General features: G+C 53.4%; 1 protein-coding gene across 5 annotated transcripts in view; it reads right to left on the bottom strand.

The window, feature by feature from the left end:
* Positions 1 to 17,144, bottom strand: part of PPP2R5C (protein phosphatase 2 regulatory subunit B'gamma) — a 176,206-nt gene that overhangs the window by 76,055 nt on the left and 83,007 nt on the right. The window lies entirely within an intron of this gene.

Below are 17,144 nucleotides of genomic sequence, written 5' to 3'. Positions count from 1 at the left end.
CGATGCAACCATCACAAAACAAGAGACCCGAGAACTAGAAAGGCGAGGCTTCACCACCCATTTATCCCTCTGCCTTTCAACCAGACCCACATGTGATTATCAGCCAGGCTGGCACAATTAACTAACTCAACCACAGAGCTGGCTCATGCCACAGAGGTGCCCTCACCAAAGGCAGGCCAGTTAGGGATGAAAGGTCCCATCTGGTGATGCTGGGGGAGCAACTGGGCCCCACCAGGCCTGTGTTCCTGGGTCCCTCGGCCCGTGGAGAGACGCAGGCACAGCAAGGAGCACCGAGACTGGGTGTGAGCACTAGGGAGGGAGGTGGCTCTATGCCCAGAGTCAAAGCCATATCCATAACCTTGGCCTCTAGCCTACCAGGTTCCAGCCAGGTGACCAGCTAACAGCAGCAACAACTGCAAAGGCACAGGCAGACACAGAGGCCTGGGCTTGATGAGGGCAACACTCAATCCTCAGGTGCTGCCTCACCCCTGCCCCCTGTATTACAGCCACACCACGGCTCAGACACACACCAACCTTGAAGACTTCCCCCATCCAATGCACAGAGACACTCCTCGGTGAATCCAGGACATCCTTTCCAGGGTTGTTCTCACCACCGCACACCCCGTGCTCCCAGATCCCCAACCCCCTCAACTGCATTTCAGGACCACCCCCTGGCTTATGGAGCCCCCCCCCCACCAGCTGTCCTTTTCCTGCCCCCGCCCCCCCCAACCCAGCACAAAGCCCAGCCAACAATGGCCCAGAGGCGCTTGGCACCGGGCCAACCTGAGACTGGCGGTTTGTGGATTTTGGTGTTGGGGTGAAACAAAGTCAGAAAGTCAAAACCAACGCTGACCTCCTTTCTGGGTTAGGGGCACCCTGTAAGGGTGTTATGCGGTGCTTAGACCAACGACCTGCCTTTGGTGAGGGCGCCTTTGTGGCGTGAGCCAGCTCTGCGGTGTTTCAGGCAGTGTCACCGTGTGGTTGGCACTGCTCATTTCCAGAGTGTAGGGTCAGAAAACCCACTGCCGTCAAGTCCATCTTGTACTGAGCCTATCCAGGGTCTCCAGGTTATAAGCCTCCTATGGGAGCAGGCAGCCTCGTCTTTCCCCTGTGGAGCGGTGGGGTGGTTGTGAACCGCCAGCCTGTGGTTAGCAGTGCAGGGCTTGCCTGGCGGCACCACCAGGTCTGCCGGAAAGCAGAGTGTTGGCTGCCGTCTTCAGCGAAGAGGGCTCTCAGCAGGTTCTGGGGCAGGACCCTGAGGAAGGCAGTGCCAGAGCAGGGAAAGAGGACTCTCAGGGAGGAGCAGCAGGAGGCGAGGGCCACAAACAGTGCGGAAAAGAGAAGACAGAGGAAGGAAGCCTCTGCGGAGCTTTACTGAGATCAGGAGCAGGAGTTCACCGATCATTATCATCAGTTTTACTATCATGTAAACATCACTGGAGTTGGCTATGCCCTTGAAAGGTCTTTCTGCTTCCTTTCTGCTTCTCTTGCACTCAAACAGCCACCTGCAGAGGGAGGGAGCGCCCCAGCAGAGAAGGTCTCGGACTGTGGACTGCCTCTAGGAGGGGCTCCTCGGACCTCTGTATCAACCAACCTGAACCTGTGGAGCAGGGAGGCCCCGGATGAGGAAAGGCCCTTCAGCTGGGAGGACAACAGGTGACAGCCTCACCCCCTCCGGGGGAGTTTGCAGGCCGAGTGAGAAGGTTCGAAGTTGCGCTGTGTTAGTTTCGCCCCAAACCACAAACCGCAGTGCAGCCTTACCTTCGTGACCCAGAATCTGCATCTCTTGTTTTTCTAGACGACACTCATCAGATCAGCCAGCCTGCTTTCAGCAGCACTGCACTCTCCACGGAGGAGCACATGGGGGGAAATCGCAGATAAAGGAACCTGGCTGCCAGGGCAGCCCAGTGCCACCACCAGCTGGCGAGGCCCCTTGATCTCTGTCACCCAGTCCCCTGGGACCTCAGAGAGGCAAAGGACCTCTCAGCTTCGGTTGCCACACTGTAAAAGTGGGGCTAATAACACCTGCCAGAGACCTCCTGGGAAGAGGAGGGTTAATTAACACTTGCAAAGGGCTTTGAAGATGAAAAAGGTCCCTGGGCACTAATGACCAGCACCCAAGCTCCTAGGCCTCACCAGGCCCTGCTGCACCCAGCCTTCTCAAGGCTGCCGTTTTGAAAAACACGGGCCGAAAGGCATGGCGGGAACGTGCTTGGTGTCCCAGGTAATCTGCAGGAAATCGGTCCTGTTGGCTGCTGCTTTAATTGCATTAGCTCTTGAGCGGCTGGCTCGCCAGCACTCCTAATTGGTATAAATATTTACACGGGCAGCATTTCCAGTTACTATGGATGCCACCGTTAGGTTCTTAACTGGCTGATACACAACCCCACCCCCACCCCCCACCCACCGCCTCGTTTCCTGCCAAGGAACTCCTTATTGAACTTGCTCCTCCCAGCTCCCTGTATGCCTCTTGGAGCGTAATGTGACCTGTCATGCTCAAAGGACTTTGGGGGTCTGCAAATTTACCTGACACTCCATTCGCTGTGTCCCCCACCTTTAATAATGAGAGAAACAGCTCAATGAAACATATGTTTATGCCCATAAATTACATTAGCTGACAGGACTGATTCTAAGACCAGCTTAGCGGCTTTTATAGGTTGGTATTGGGGGCGGATGGACAGATGCGTACATATGCTACACACACACATACACACACACACATACACCCTCCACAAAAGCTACTTTTCCAATCTAAGGAGGTACACACAACACACACACACACACACACACACACACTCCCTCCCTCCCTCCCTCCACAAAAGTTACTTTTCCAATCTCAGGAGGTAACACAATGTGTGCTCATTGATGACTGTTGCGACTCGAGTGAAAATGAAGCACCGAACATTTAAGGTCGTATCGTAGAAGTTACCATGTAGTGATGCTCACGCACCGTCTAGAACGGAGGTGGGGAAGGCAGAGGGGGTGCTCACGGCTCTGGTATTTTTCCAATAAGTTCCCATAAAGGACGCTGGCGGGCCTGGCGAGCTGATTTACTTATGGAAAATAAACGAGAGGAAATATGATGGGGGCCCTTTCTGGGTGGGGGGAGAGTGAGGAGGAGAGGGAGGGAAGTGAAAAAGTTCAGGGGCTCATAAACTTGACACTGGCACCAAGTACAAATTTAAGGAAAACCTTTGTCGGAAAGCAATAGAAGGGCTTCTTCTACATCACATCTATGGCTAACATTTTTTTTTTTTAAAGATCAGGGATGATTAGATTCTCAACAACAAACCACTTGGCGGGCTGCCTGTCAAGTGTGGCGGGGCGTGGTGTCCCTAGACCGAGGACAATACACTGAGAGGAGAAATAGGCCCTTCTCAGGGTGGGTTTCCCATGCCCCTGGGCTGCAGTGAGAGCTTAAAAACCTTCTCATTCCCTTGAAAACCAGTAGTGGATCCAAGGTGCCAGGAAGGCGGTGACTTAACTCTCTGACCATGCTCAGCCCTGGTCTCCTCTGGGGAAGAATGGGGCACGTTTAAATGAACACACTCAATGGCCAGGCACTGTCGCTGACACCAAACACCGCCTCAGGCCCAGGCCTCAAGCCCTGAGAAGTCAAGGTGGGCACAGCAGCCAGCGAGCCGCAAGGGCGAGAGTTCTGAAGCCAGCAACTGGGCCTCTCATTCGCTCTTCCAGGATGGTGAGAGGTGAATAAAACTAAAACTCTTCCTGGCTTTATCTCCTAAGATAAATTTTCGTTTTATTTGCAAATTATTGTTATTATTGGCTAGACCAGAGGATGTACACTGGAACAGATGGGAGCTGGAAACACAAGGAATCCAGGGTGGATGATCCCTTCAGGACCAGTGGTGTGAGTGGCAATGCTGGGAGGGTAGAGGGAGGGTGGGTTAGAAGGGGGGAACCAATTACAAGGATCTACATGTGACCTCCTCCCTGGGGGATGGACAGCAGAAGAGTGGGTGAGGGGAGACAGCAAACAGGGCAAGATATGACAAAATAATAATTTATAAATTATCAAGGGTTCATGAAGGAGGGGGGAGCGGGGAGAGAAGAAAAAAAATGAGAAGCTGATGCCAGGGGCTTAGGTGGAGAGCAGATGTTTTGGGAATGATGAGGGCAATGAATGTACAAATGTGCTTTACACAATTGATGTATATATGTATTGTGGTAAGAGTTGTATGAGCCCCTAATAAAATGATCAAAAATTATAATTATGTTTTTTTAAAGGAGGGGTTTGTATTCCCATTTTGAGAAATTAGTTGAAAATAAATTTTTCAAAAAGGTACTAATTTTAGAACCTAATGTAAGTTTTCTGTTTTGTTTTATTTCCCACAATATATAAGCAGAGCTAACACCAAGTTTTTTCATTAAATATGATTATCAAGTTAAGGGTGGCTGCATTCAGTAACATGTCAGAGAAAAGATCAAGGCAGTATTTCAACTTGATTTTTCCAAATTCCCCTGGCTCGTATGCCTGGCTTTCGGTCATAAACAGCTCCAGGTCACGAATGTGAAATGGTGCAGCCGCTGTGGAAGAATTTGTTAGTTCCTCAAAAAGCGAACTGCAGAGCCGTCACGTGACCCGCCCCCTCCCTCCTGGGTGTGCACCCAGAGACGTGCACGCCAGGCTCAGGGCAGCACTGTCCACGGGAGCTGAGAGGTGGTGGGAACCGCTCAGTGCCCAGCGATGCGGACAAAAAGACGAAACGTGGCGCACAGATCCAGATGGGAAGCATGAGGTCCTGATGAAATGCTACGGCACAGTGAACCCTGAAGGCACCCTCACGCCCAGTGACACACACAATGTGCTCAGCTGCTCACAGGAACCATCTGGAACAGGCCACAGCAGAGAGGTGGGGAGGAGCTGCGTGGAAACTACGGTGGGGGTGGGGGCCCGGGCAAAGGAGTGGCCTCTGCTGCTGACGGCGACGGCGTGCAGACTTCCTGCGTGGGGTGAACTAGACATGTTGGCAACAAATTGTGGTGACAGTGCACACAGCGACTCTAACAACACCGGATGGGACACTTAAAAATGGTAATATTTTACCACGGTAATAAAAATAAGGATGTGTGTGTGTGTGTGTGTGTGTGTGTGTGTATCTGTGTATGTGTGTATGTGTGCGGGCGGGGGTGGGCCTTAAAAAGTTTGTGGGAGAATTCCATGATCGTTTCATCCCATTTCTCCACAAACTTTGTGAGCCCCCCTGGTATGTACATAGCTGTTGCCCTGAGGCAAAACCACCACACCCACATGCGCACCCATGCCAAGATCCTGGACAAGATGACAGGCCCACGCAGGCCCAGCTGATGAAGGGGAGGCACAGCAGCGTGTGTGCACACGCGCGCGTGCGCACGCCCCACGCAGGAAGGGGGTTTTCCTGACACACGCAGTTCACTTTCGGAATAAAACCAGAAGGCAAATGGAAAAGACTTCCAGGTAACAAACACAGGGAAACCACAGATCCGATCAGCCTGTGCAGGCAGGCGTTTGGGGTCATAAATAGATGGGTCTGATGCAGAAACAGGGCTGTCTCTGGGGACAGAGGGGCTGGCCCCTTCTTCATCCTTTCCCATTGGCACTACCTACCAAGAGGATGAGGATGGGGTCTGGGGGAGGAGGGGTCGGAACCGTGGACTGGGGCGGGAGGGGCTGGTGGGCTTCTGTGGCATGCACCCTGGGGCCTGGGACGAGAAGTGGGAGCAGCTTCGGGCTCTGACATAAGAAGACTTTCTGAAGAACACTGGGGCTTCTTCAGGGAAGAGAACGAGCAAATCCCTGTTCAAGGAATAGAAATGCTTTAAAAATAAACATGGCTTTGTCAGATGGAAGCAGGGGTGGGGTGGGGTGGGGTGGTGTGGAGGTCATCAGGCTGAGGTGATGGACTCACGGTCCTGAGGGCTACCTTACCGCCTACTTGGGGGGCTGCAGATGACGGGTACAGAGGCAACCTTGCACACTGTGCTCCCCCCACCCGACAGCAGTAGCTGACTAAATGTTTGGTTTCAGGGACTTCAGTAATGGGGAGGGGGTCCGGTGCGTGAGAACTCAGCCCCCTCCATGAGAAGCGAGGAGAGGTGAAATGGAGCCAGGGTCACAACAGGCTCTTCTAGGCGACCTCTAGGACCCATGGTCCCCCCTCCACCACCAACTTGGTCTTAAGATCCCTTTACACCCTGGAAGCACTGAGGTCTCTAGAGAGCTTCGGATTCGGGGTGGGGGAGGAGGTGGGGCACAGTTACATTGATCAATAGTGACTATATCAGAGAATTTTAAAAGTAGTTACTTTTAAACTTTACTTTGAAAATGCTAATTGCTCAATTTCCAAGAATATTGCTTATTATTACATAAAATAGCAAGACTAGGTCAATTTCACTTAAAATAATATGCATAATTTTAGTTTCTCTATTCAAGAGAGGAAAAAGAGCCATGATCAAGAAGAGTGGGGTCTGACATCTCCCCAGGTCTCTTGGCCGTCGGACTTCACAGAAGACAAGCAGATGGAGCCCCCTCTTTCTAACAGAGACCACCGCTTATTAGTGATGACACGGGCTGCGGGGGGAGCGGAAGGAAGGGGGCCTGAGGTTAGGGGGCATCAGTTCTTGTTAACGGTGCTGGACTAATTCGGAAAAGGAGAAAGACAGTGTGCCCACTGTGGTACGCTGTGAGGCTTGAAGTGTATGGGGGAAAAAACACGCTGAGCCCCACACAGATGCACGGAGTCTGGAAAGGCCTTTTCTTGAAATTCTTGGGTGGTTTGACACCCAAATCCAACAAGTAAGAAGAGTTCCTTAAAGGTTAGGTTGTACTGTGGAATCTGAAACCTATCAACCATCGTCTCTCTGACATGAAGGTCCACTCTGATCAGCTTTGTTCGCCACCTGTGAGAAGCTGTGATGTCATTCATTGACCACCTGCAAAGTACTGCCTCATGGAACTATGCCAACTCAGACCCACAGAAGGACACCCATTAGCATCACGACGCCCGGTCTCATCAGCGGTGCTCCGTCACTGGGGGAGGGTGTCACGGGGCAGACGAGAGCTCTCCAGAGTTCACTCCACAGGCATGACGCAGTGCAACTCCTGACTTGTTAAACAAACAAACAAACAAACAAACCAAAAACCCAAGTTTGCCCCAAATTAATAACCACGGGGCTGTTTTCCCCCTCAAGTGAGTATGACGTTCCTGCAAACCGTCCACCTGGCTGGTGGAGCTCTCTGCTGGGACAAGCTCCCAGGCCCATGACATTGAGACCATGCTGGCACTCCAGCACGCGAAGGGGTCGGGTGGGGTGATGGTGTTCATATGAACACGGCCCTGTAACTTAGAGACTTTGTGACGCAAGAGCTGAGGTTTAGTCCAACCAGAGGGCACAGCTCCCTCATCATCAAGGACAGCCTGGGTCACACGGGCACTTGCTCTGCAGGGTGACAGCATGCCCAGGGGCCCACAGAGGCCACTTGCTGGTTGCTCTGGGAAAGGTGCCGTCTCGGCTGCCACTGCCTTTGACACACCGGGACAGATGTCAGTACAGTCATGGAGGCAACGAGTTTTCTGGAAATCCTATAAAGACATTTCTGACCTGGCAGAACCCTGAAACCCCAGCTGGCTCCACAGACCACCCCTCTGAGCCCTGTACTACTCCCATGGCAGGGGGAGGGCCCCGTGAAGCCTCTGCTTGGAGCAGGACGCTCCCATTTGTAGATGCCCCCAAGTCGTCTACAAACATGCATGTGTGGCCCCACCCCCATCTCTCCTCCCTGGGAGCCTACCAAGCAATGTAGGACAAGCCGAGCCTGCACGCATCCCTGCTTTCATCATTTCATAAATGGAAATCCATTGCTCATAAGTAACACAACCAGCAGACAAAGCTGCAGGTGCCTAAGAACCAGTTCACATCCATCAATGACAAGGAGACCCACTGACTGAAACCATAAAAAACAAAACAGGGTCGACACGACAAATTCTGTTATAAACACCACAATGCTACCGTATAAAACAGTAAGATATATCCCTGCACAAGGAAGGAAGGTGGAGGCTTAATGTGTTGAGACTGAACGTCACCTTGGGTCAAAGAGCTGAGCATCAAAAAGCAACCTGTGCATTAAAAACAACTAGCAGGAGCCCTGCTGGTGCACTGGGTAAGCAACTGGGCTGCCAACTGCAAGGTCAGCAGTTTGAAACCGCCAGCCACCGAGAGAGAGCAAGATAAGGTCTTCTACTCCTGGACGGAGTGACAGTCTTGGAAATCCACAGGGGCTGTTCTGCCCTGTCCTATAGGGTCACTGTGAATTAGAATGGACTCGATGCAGTGAGTGGGCCAAGGAAGTGGGACTAATTGCAGATGCTCTAATTTCTGAACATTAGCAATCCTCCTCAACTTGACTTTAAAACTCTGAAACAGTTAAAGGCCGGACTTGGGGAGTATGTGAGTAAGCACTGTGACTAGGGCCCCGGTCCAGGAACACGCTGGTTCATGACAACAAAATGTGTCCAAACACATCTCTGCGAGCCACGGGTAGCTGCAGACTAGTTCACAGTCAGACACGTGTGTCATGGTCTCCGCGGGGCACCTTCAGAAGGAGGGAGGGATCAAGACCGTGCGCCCGGGCAGTCTGTGGGCAAGCAGACTTCAAGGCAGAGAGGTCAGCTCGGAGTGTCACGGTGACTGCTTTGGGGAGGATTCCCAAAGGGAAATCGTGATGGGTCTTCTCAAAGGACACGGGAAGATCACGGAGGCTTATTGGGAAGAAGTTTTAAGAAAACGGGAAGCTGCTGTTGGTGAACAAAGGCCAGGGAAGCTGTGTTGCGGGATTTTTTCCCACCGCGACAACACACTTGCACATTCTTCGGGGGTGGCAAGAGGCTATCCTATGAGGATTTCACTGGGGAAACTTACCCCACCCTGCACCCAAGAGTCATGACCTCGCCCTTTTAGGCTTTGTTTCATCCCTCACACTCATGCACATTGATGAGGAAAGTGCTTCTCAGAGTCCATGGGGATGCTGCGTGCTGAGTTTGACGTGGTGTAAACCAATGAGCGGGCCCTTTGCGGAAGGGTTGCTGTTAGATGCTGTCAAGTGGGTGCCCGGTCCTGTGCCAGCCTCCGGATTGCTACATTTGAATCCACTGTTGCAGCCCCATGTCCATTCATCACATCGAGGGTCTTAGCCTCCCGAAGTGCACACACTTCCGTGGAAGGCATGTCGGAAAACAAGCGCCTGCCATAGGACAGTTTTGTTTCATGAAGTGTCTGTGTCTCTCCAGACTGATTCCTGACTGACCACGCTGCTCTCTTGTACACCACACTTCCTAGGCTGGACCCTGGGGCCGGGAGGGGAGGGGCGGGTGGGGAGGGTTGGACCACACCAGTTCTGTGAGAAGCTGCAGAGCGAGCCTGGGATCCTCTCAAGTAATTTGATCCACAATCCAAGGAACCAGCCCCCTCTCCTCCAGGTGGCCTAATGCAGAGCTAGTTGAGAGACAGGTACTGGGGTTCCCAATAGCTTGTGGACTAGAAAGAGCACAAGACCCAGCAATATGCTACTTGGGAAATACCCTACAGACCTAGGGGGCAGCACGTGAGCAGGTGTGCACACACCCGTGTGCGCAATGGGCACTAGCCATCCTTAACGACAAACGGGGGAATTGTGACACACCTCACGTGACGTTGATGGATTGGGAGGACATGACCCATCACAAAAGACAGACTGCCAGTATCAGGGGTGGCAGGGAGGGGAAGGGACAAAACCATAGGTTAGAGCAGAGACAGGTGCTAACTTCCGTGAAGGGGAACATTATGTCCTACAAGAGGGAGATGGGCCACAAAGGGGAGAGGGCAAGCAATCAGGGGGGAGGGCGGACAAGCGATCAGGAGGCTTGATAACTTGTTGGATGCAAAGATGATGAATGACGGATGACCTGGCATATAAATTCCTCCCTAATTCACAGTACAAACTACAAAAAAAAAAAAAAAAATCAAACTAAACCTGCATGGACAATACAGTTATGGAAAAAGAAATGGAACCACAGCGAAGACTCTGGCTTTCAAGGACCACATGTGACATAGGGAGGTGTGCCCACCCCATGTGGCGAGTTCTACCACACTCCAGGCCACCAGTCCAAGCACATGGCACGCTTTCACTCACTGACCCCTCACAACACCTGCAGAGGTTGGCTGCATTCCCATCACCACTCTGTGCTCCATTTGCAGGCACACAGGTAAGTAAGTGGGCAGTGCCCAGAGATGGCCAGCTAACTGGTGGCAGGGCAGGGAGCCCCCAAGGTCCTGCCCCCAAGTAACATCTGAGCAGCTGCCACTCCAGCTCAGAGAGGAAACCTTGGTGTTCTCTCACTGTGCACCTTAAAGCTGTTACAATTTAAGAAGACCAATGCTCATGCTAACTATCAAAAAGGGCACATACATGCCTTGAAGGGCTGACCGTTTGGTCAGCAAAAACCAGCCTGCGGAGCCCTCGTGAGTCAGGCAAGGAGGGGACGTGCTGGGTGGCAGGGCTCAGCACTGAGTCTGGGGCTGCCAGGAGCCAGGGTGCCAGCTGCAGGGTCTTCCCAGCCCAGCCTGCCCTCCGCTGACCCCACTGACAGCCACCAACTAGTCACAAGATAACAGACAGAGGAGATGGGAAGAGCCAAACCGCAAGCGCTAAAGACCATTTCTCACCATGTCAGAAGTTCTTATCTTTTCTCTGCACACTCTTTCTAACCCGGGACGTTTAATCCCCCTCCAGCGTCATGACAAAGCTGAAATCTTTGGAAGAGGAGCCAACACCTATAGGTCGGCTTCTCGAGACTAGGCAGCCAACCGTGCACACTGGCGTGTGTTTGTTTTACAGCCATGCGAGGAGAGCTCCAAAGCAGTGGCTACAGTGCCCTTGTCCACCGTAAGCTCATTCGCTGAGGACAAGGACAGGCCCCTGTGCAATGACACTTTTATTGCACCTATAATTGGGGGCTATCATTCCATTGCTCCCAATAGCACTCTGTACGGAACTTCCCCAACCATCCCAAGAACGTCTTTGCTAACTTGTTTTTTAAGCCTGATGATCTGATCTAGATTCACTCACTGCATTTGATTGCCACATCTCGTTAGGCTCTCTTAAAAACTACCACGGTTTTGATTTGAGTAACTCCAGGGCCTAAAACAAATCAGACGCCACTTGTATCTTCTGGTTTGTCGGGTGTATCTTCAGTCGTGGGCTCTCCAGGATTGAAAGTGAAAGCTTTGCCCCGCAAACACGTTAGGGGGCAGAGGGTGTAGGGGTGGAATTCTCGCCTCTGTGCAGGAGACCCAGGCACACTCCACCCGAGCACGGTCAGTGGAGGCCGGCATGCTGCTGGGATGTCGGGCAGCTTTCAGTGGGGCTTCCCGGTTACGAGAGGGCAGAGAGAGGGAGGCCTGGCCATCTACTTCTGAAACAACAGCCAAGGGAAATGCAGTGGGGGCACAAGGGTCCTGTCCCTCTGTGGTTGGCGTCACCATGACTTGGAGGCTGACTTGCCGGCAGTTAACGGTGATGACATTAGTGAGAGAACTGATTGATCATACTCCTTGAGCCTCTCCATGTGTCTACGCCTGGGGGTGATCATTCCAATCTGACCGCAGGACAGAGGACTTCCTGTCCGGACCATGCACCGGTTCCTATGCTCTTGACACTGCTACTGCATGGCTGCCCAGACCCCAGCACTGACCCCCAGCTCACACGCCAGGGAGGACGCCAGAGGCCATGAGAGATGGCACATTGAATTGGACCGTCCTCAGAATGCTCACAACTTGGGGAGGTGATAGGAACTTCAGGAAGCAAGCTTCCTTCTACACTCGGGAGGGTCTGGATCAGGCCCCACACAGGGCCCTTTGAACCCCTGCTGGGCCTTGAACAAGGGCCCTAGGATATATTCCACTTGACAGAAAGTGGCCAATGCACACTGGCTGGGCCCGGACTCCTGTGTGTTTGGGACATAACTTCTGACCCATCAAGTAATTACATAGCCAAGAGACTCCCTGCTCCTGCTACTTGGCTGAGTCCAGGGCTCCTGCTGCGTCTCTCCCAGCTCTGTGGCCCTGGGCAAGGAGACCCTTCCTCTTCCCAAAGAAAACATGGACACTATGCCTGACAGACCAAAGCATTAAGGAGAATAGAAATCTTGGGGGCAGGCCCCGTGGAGGCCGCCCTCCCACCGAGCATGGAGCCCTGGGTGACCAGGAGCGTCATCTCTGCCCTGCTTACACCCCCAGGCAGTAGGGCTGGCAGGAGCCAATGAAATGGTGCTCACAAGTGCACACTACAGATTGCATGGGGCAGGGAGATGAAACCCACATGCCGTGCAATTACCCTGCCAGCTGGACCCAGAGATATGTTTCAAACAGCACCCTGGCTTTCTGTCTCTGCCGCCCCCCTATACCCCCACCCCACCCTCCCATCGCCAAAGGCTTAAACTGGCATGCCCACAACGGAAAAGAAAACCTGAAGGTAGAAACAAGAGGTCCATGGGCAGTGGCCAGGCAACCAAGGCAGGTGAGTGGAAATGGACAGACCAATTCTGCACTACAGAAGGCCAAGCCCCAAAGGTCTCTGGCAACACTGTGTGGGACCTGGGCGATCAGGAACCCCCAGGGATGAACGGGAGCCTGCGTGTCTTGGTGCACATGTTCAGCAAGACAGCACAGCCTTTCCCTGACTCACACTGTGTCCCCTGCTCCTGCACACGCTCAAACAGCCCGTCACTAAGCTTTCTAGGGACTCGACCTCGGTGGCCAGGCAGAAGTGATCAGAAGCCACCTGAGCTGAGGTGACACCGGGGTCCCGGGAAGGCTGTTTACGCAAGGTGCTCTGACACAGAACACCAGCCTGTGGCTCTGGTTACTGTCCTCATGCCACGATCGATCGAAGAGCCAACCACCCCCGGTCGGTAAAGGTGAAGGGTCTGCTACCAGGCCACCCCGAGGCCAGCCACGTGCACACCTTCCACTGAGGGGATGCTCACAGGGCAGGGGATCCTTGGGGGAGGCCACACCTCGGTCATCACTGAGACATTTTCCTTCTCCTTGTTGGGAGCGAGGGGAATGCAGGGCAGCCGGCTGGCCGTCTGCACTCTTTGCAGGAGGGTTCCAGAGTGACATCCCCTCTCCCCCCAGCACTGTGAGCTACTCTTGTCAATGCTGCTATCAACACAGTCCCAGGGCCACAGGCTCCTGAGAGCATGAGTCAGGGGGCCCGACTCCCACCCTGGCCTCTCCCATGTTTTATTCTACGTTTCAGCGGCAAGAGGAAGACCTCCAAAGAGTCAGTGACACAAGACACGCTCACGGGGAGGCCAGTGTCTCCGGAATGAGACCTTCGCTTCCTAGGAAAAAGGGTTTTCAGAAAAAGAACAATTTGCTTTCCCGCCCCCATTGGGCCACAGCTTCCTCTTTCACAGACAGACTCCACAACAGGGTTGATCGCTAAAGTCGGGAACCAGGGGAGCAGCTGCCCCTCTTCCTGAGGTCGAGGGCGAAAGCCTCAGGGCGGCTGGCTTCCCCTCCCTGCCAGGTTCATCCTCGGACTCCACCCCCTCCTGAGGCAAGGGTGTGCTCATGGTGGGAGACCAGGGCCCAGCTCTCAGTGCCACATGGGCCTTGGCACCATGCACAGGAGGAGGGAAGGGCACACTATGGCTGTCAGCCTGGGGTAGATGTCATTAATCTAACAGGTCATCAAAAAGCCACCAGAGGGTCTGGACTAGGAGCTGGCAGACTATGGCCCATGGGCCAAATTGGGTGCCTTCTATTTCTGTCCATGGAGAGTTCTGGAACAGCCCCGCCTGCTCTCTGGGGCTTCCACTACAGAGCCCAAACGACGTATCTTCTGACTGTCTGCAGAAAGTGTTTGCCAACCCTGGTCGGGAACGGTCCCTTCTGTGACAGGGGTGATGAAAAGGACGCAGAATAGAAAATTGGGGTCCTCACTGGCAAAGCTACTGTGGTGGGCAGCACAGACAAGAACCCCTGTGGGCCACCAGTTGTCTCGGGCAGTGCCAGGAGCACAGGACTTACTGACAAAGCTGCCGTGTGGGGCCAGTGTCGGCTCCGACTCACCGAGACCCCAAGGACAGCAGGAGGAAACAGCGCCGTCTGTCCATGGAAGTGGTGGTGTGACATTCACAGCTGTCTGGCTCCAGGTGACTGGCTCGACCCAGTTCCAGACCTACTTTCTGAACTTTCAACTCGACTGTTCTAGACTTTACCGAAAAGAATAACCATCCTGATGGGGAATGCTGACTGCGGGGAAATACTGGGAATACTAATCAGCCTGATGATCCTATCCACCCCACCGGTGATGCTGTTCCCAGACACTGAGTTTTCTACAAATTGAAGGTTTGCAGCAACCCGGCACTGGCAAGGCACCATTTTCCCAACAGCAGGCGAAGCTTCCTTTGCTTTGTGTCTCTGTGCCACGTTTTGGTCATTCTCACATATTTTAGACTTCTTCAGAATGCCACTGCCCATGCAATAGACTACCTCTTCCACTCAACTCTGTAAGACAAGGCAGAACTGTCCCTGGGGATCCCGAGACTAACTCTTCATGAGAGTAGAAGACCCGGACTTTCTTCCCTGGAGCAGCGGGTGGTTTTGAACTGCTGACCTGTGGCTGGCAGGCCAAGGCGGAAGCAATATGCCACCAGAGCCCTGTAATAAACCACAACATGGTACAAACATAAGTCTGCTACTCACATGACGCAATTGGTAGGGACAGTCACTTTACTGCAGGGTCTGCCTGCATCTGCTTCCCTGGATTCCCCCCACACCCCAGTAGGCTGTGGTTCAAGTTAGGACATTGCCTGGAGCTCGGTGGTGTGGACCAGGGAAACACTTGTGAAATGGGTCAGTGGGCCCTGGGTTTTTACAGAACGATCCCAAATACCAGTCTGGATTTGGATTCTGGCCGCACTGCATATGGGCAAGTTATTTCGTCTTTTCTGTGCAGGATTTCCCCCACACCACCCCAAGACATGGTCCCCCGAGTGTCACTCAGAGTGATGGGCAGAGCTCACCAGCTCTGTCCCTTCTTAGTCACTCCCGTCCGCCCTGCTCCCAAGCTTTTCCATGGGCCAGGGGCTGATAGCTAAGTCAACCTTCAAGATCCTCAAGGCCTGGCACTCAGCTGCGGAATGGGACGCTCCACCACAGCGAAGCCGGAGAAAAGCACAAGTTGTCAAACAAAGGTCGATAACCCTCGCACTGACGGGCTGGCTCCACAAAGTCCTTATGGCTTGGTAAAGTATCCTGCAAGCTGGTGGCACAGTGGTTATGCATTAGATTGCTAACTGCAAGGCTAGCAGTTCGAAATCACCAGCTACTCATTGGGAGAAAAACGAGGCTTTCTACTTCTGTAGAGAGTGACAGTCTCAGACCCAAGGGGGCAGTTCTACATTGTCCTGTAGGCTCACTACGAGGCGGCAGCCACTCGAGCGCAGGGAGTTTTTTGAAAGCTGTGAAATCAGAAGTTCCTCCTACCCTTTGAGTTAGAAGTCAGTCAGGTGAGGCTCCTATAGGTGACCCATTCTGAAAATCGCCTTTCAGCTGAGTACACCACTGCTTTCTCCGACACAATCACCTGACAACAGCAGACACTCCTGACTGACCTTAATAAGGTCGAAGGCTTGGAAAGAAAAAACAAACAAAACCAACGTGGCTTAAGATAAAATCAAGTGGATGCTTTTTCAGAACAGACAGTTTTTAAAAAAAAGACTAGTATGCTAACTGTCTAATAAAGTCAGAAAGCTCACCAACCGAAAAACAAAAACAAACAAACAAAAAGCCAAACAGCCAACCCCAAACCAACTAGGATGCTTGTATGCAGGCAAGCTTCAGAGTATAGAAACACCCATCTCAATGGGAAGAAAACTCACTGCTGGCAGGCCGGTCATGGTTTGACTTAAACCTAGAGACATGTTCTTCTCCCACTGGGGTCTCCAGTCCTGAGACCCCCTTAAGGCCACCTGTAGCCAACACTTGTTCAATCCTGGGGCCCCTTGCCACCCCCACAGCAGACACCAACGAAAAAACCCACTGCCGTCAGGCTGATGAGGACTCACAGTCACCCTAGAGAGGGAGCAGCCAGCAGTCTTTCTCCCTTATAGCAGCTGGTGAGTTTGAGCCGCCGACCTTGTGGCAACCAGCTCAGCGCCCAACCCCTAGTGCCACCGGGCTCTCTACACTACAGGCCACTCCCGCCATCCACCAGCTGCATGAAGGAGGGTGTGCAGAGCGCATGGCGGTGGAGGCCTGATGGGTGTTTGCCCACCTTCATCTTCCCAGGGGACAGCCTGGGACCTGAGGGCTGGGGCCGGCATTTCAGTCACACCGGCCATTAGTCAAACAGAAACCTTCTCCGTGCTTCTTCCAGCCGGGCCTGCCGGTGAGCGGGATCTGTTGGAGGGTTCCTGTCCACATTCGGGCTCTGCCAGGTGCAAGGGAGCACAGCGCTCCCACTGCACGTGAAAAACCCAACGACACAGCACCTTGGTGACAGCGGGTCCACTAATTAATCTGCCCACCTGCAACGGGAGGGGTTGCGTTTTCAGGGGGATGTTGGCGGTGAGATGTGTAAACCAGGGAAGAGGTGCTACTGACAATATCGAAAAGTGATCTTTGCAGCAGATGTGGGAAACTTGTTGCCACCCGAAATTCAAAAGTCCAGTGGCCATGCCAGAGGCTACTGCATGACAATATCCCCACGTCCCAGAGACGAGCACCCACAATGGAGTTCAAGCTCTCCAAGGTGAGCACGCTACTCAGGCGCCCTCCGGGGCCCGGAGGGAGGCCATCCTTCCAGGCGGCGCTTCCTGTCCACTTGGGAGGTCCCCAGAATTGGGGCCAGGTGCTGAGAAGGCAGTGCGGGGCCAGGGCGACATGCATGTAGCAGCCACCCTGCGCCCGCCTCTCGGCACCCCACCCAATGCCTTCCCCGGGCAGTGACTTCACATCCTCTGACATCAGCACAGTCCGAAAGGGGGATGGGAGCCAGCCGAAAGCAGAAAAACCAGCTTTGAACGATGCCTGCAAGGCCGAGCTCCCTTCTCAAATTCGCCCAGGACTCCGGCAAAGGCCAGCTCCCCCGGCCC

This window comes from Echinops telfairi, unplaced genomic scaffold (genome assembly GCF_000313985.2).
Source record: "Echinops telfairi isolate 266 unplaced genomic scaffold, ASM31398v2 ScPeMD7_18;HRSCAF=68, whole genome shotgun sequence".
In the NCBI taxonomy this organism is placed as follows: Eukaryota; Metazoa; Chordata; class Mammalia; order Afrosoricida; family Tenrecidae; genus Echinops; species Echinops telfairi.
The sequence above is the reverse complement of the archived record's forward strand: the minus strand, read 5'-3'. Positions and strand labels throughout refer to the sequence as shown.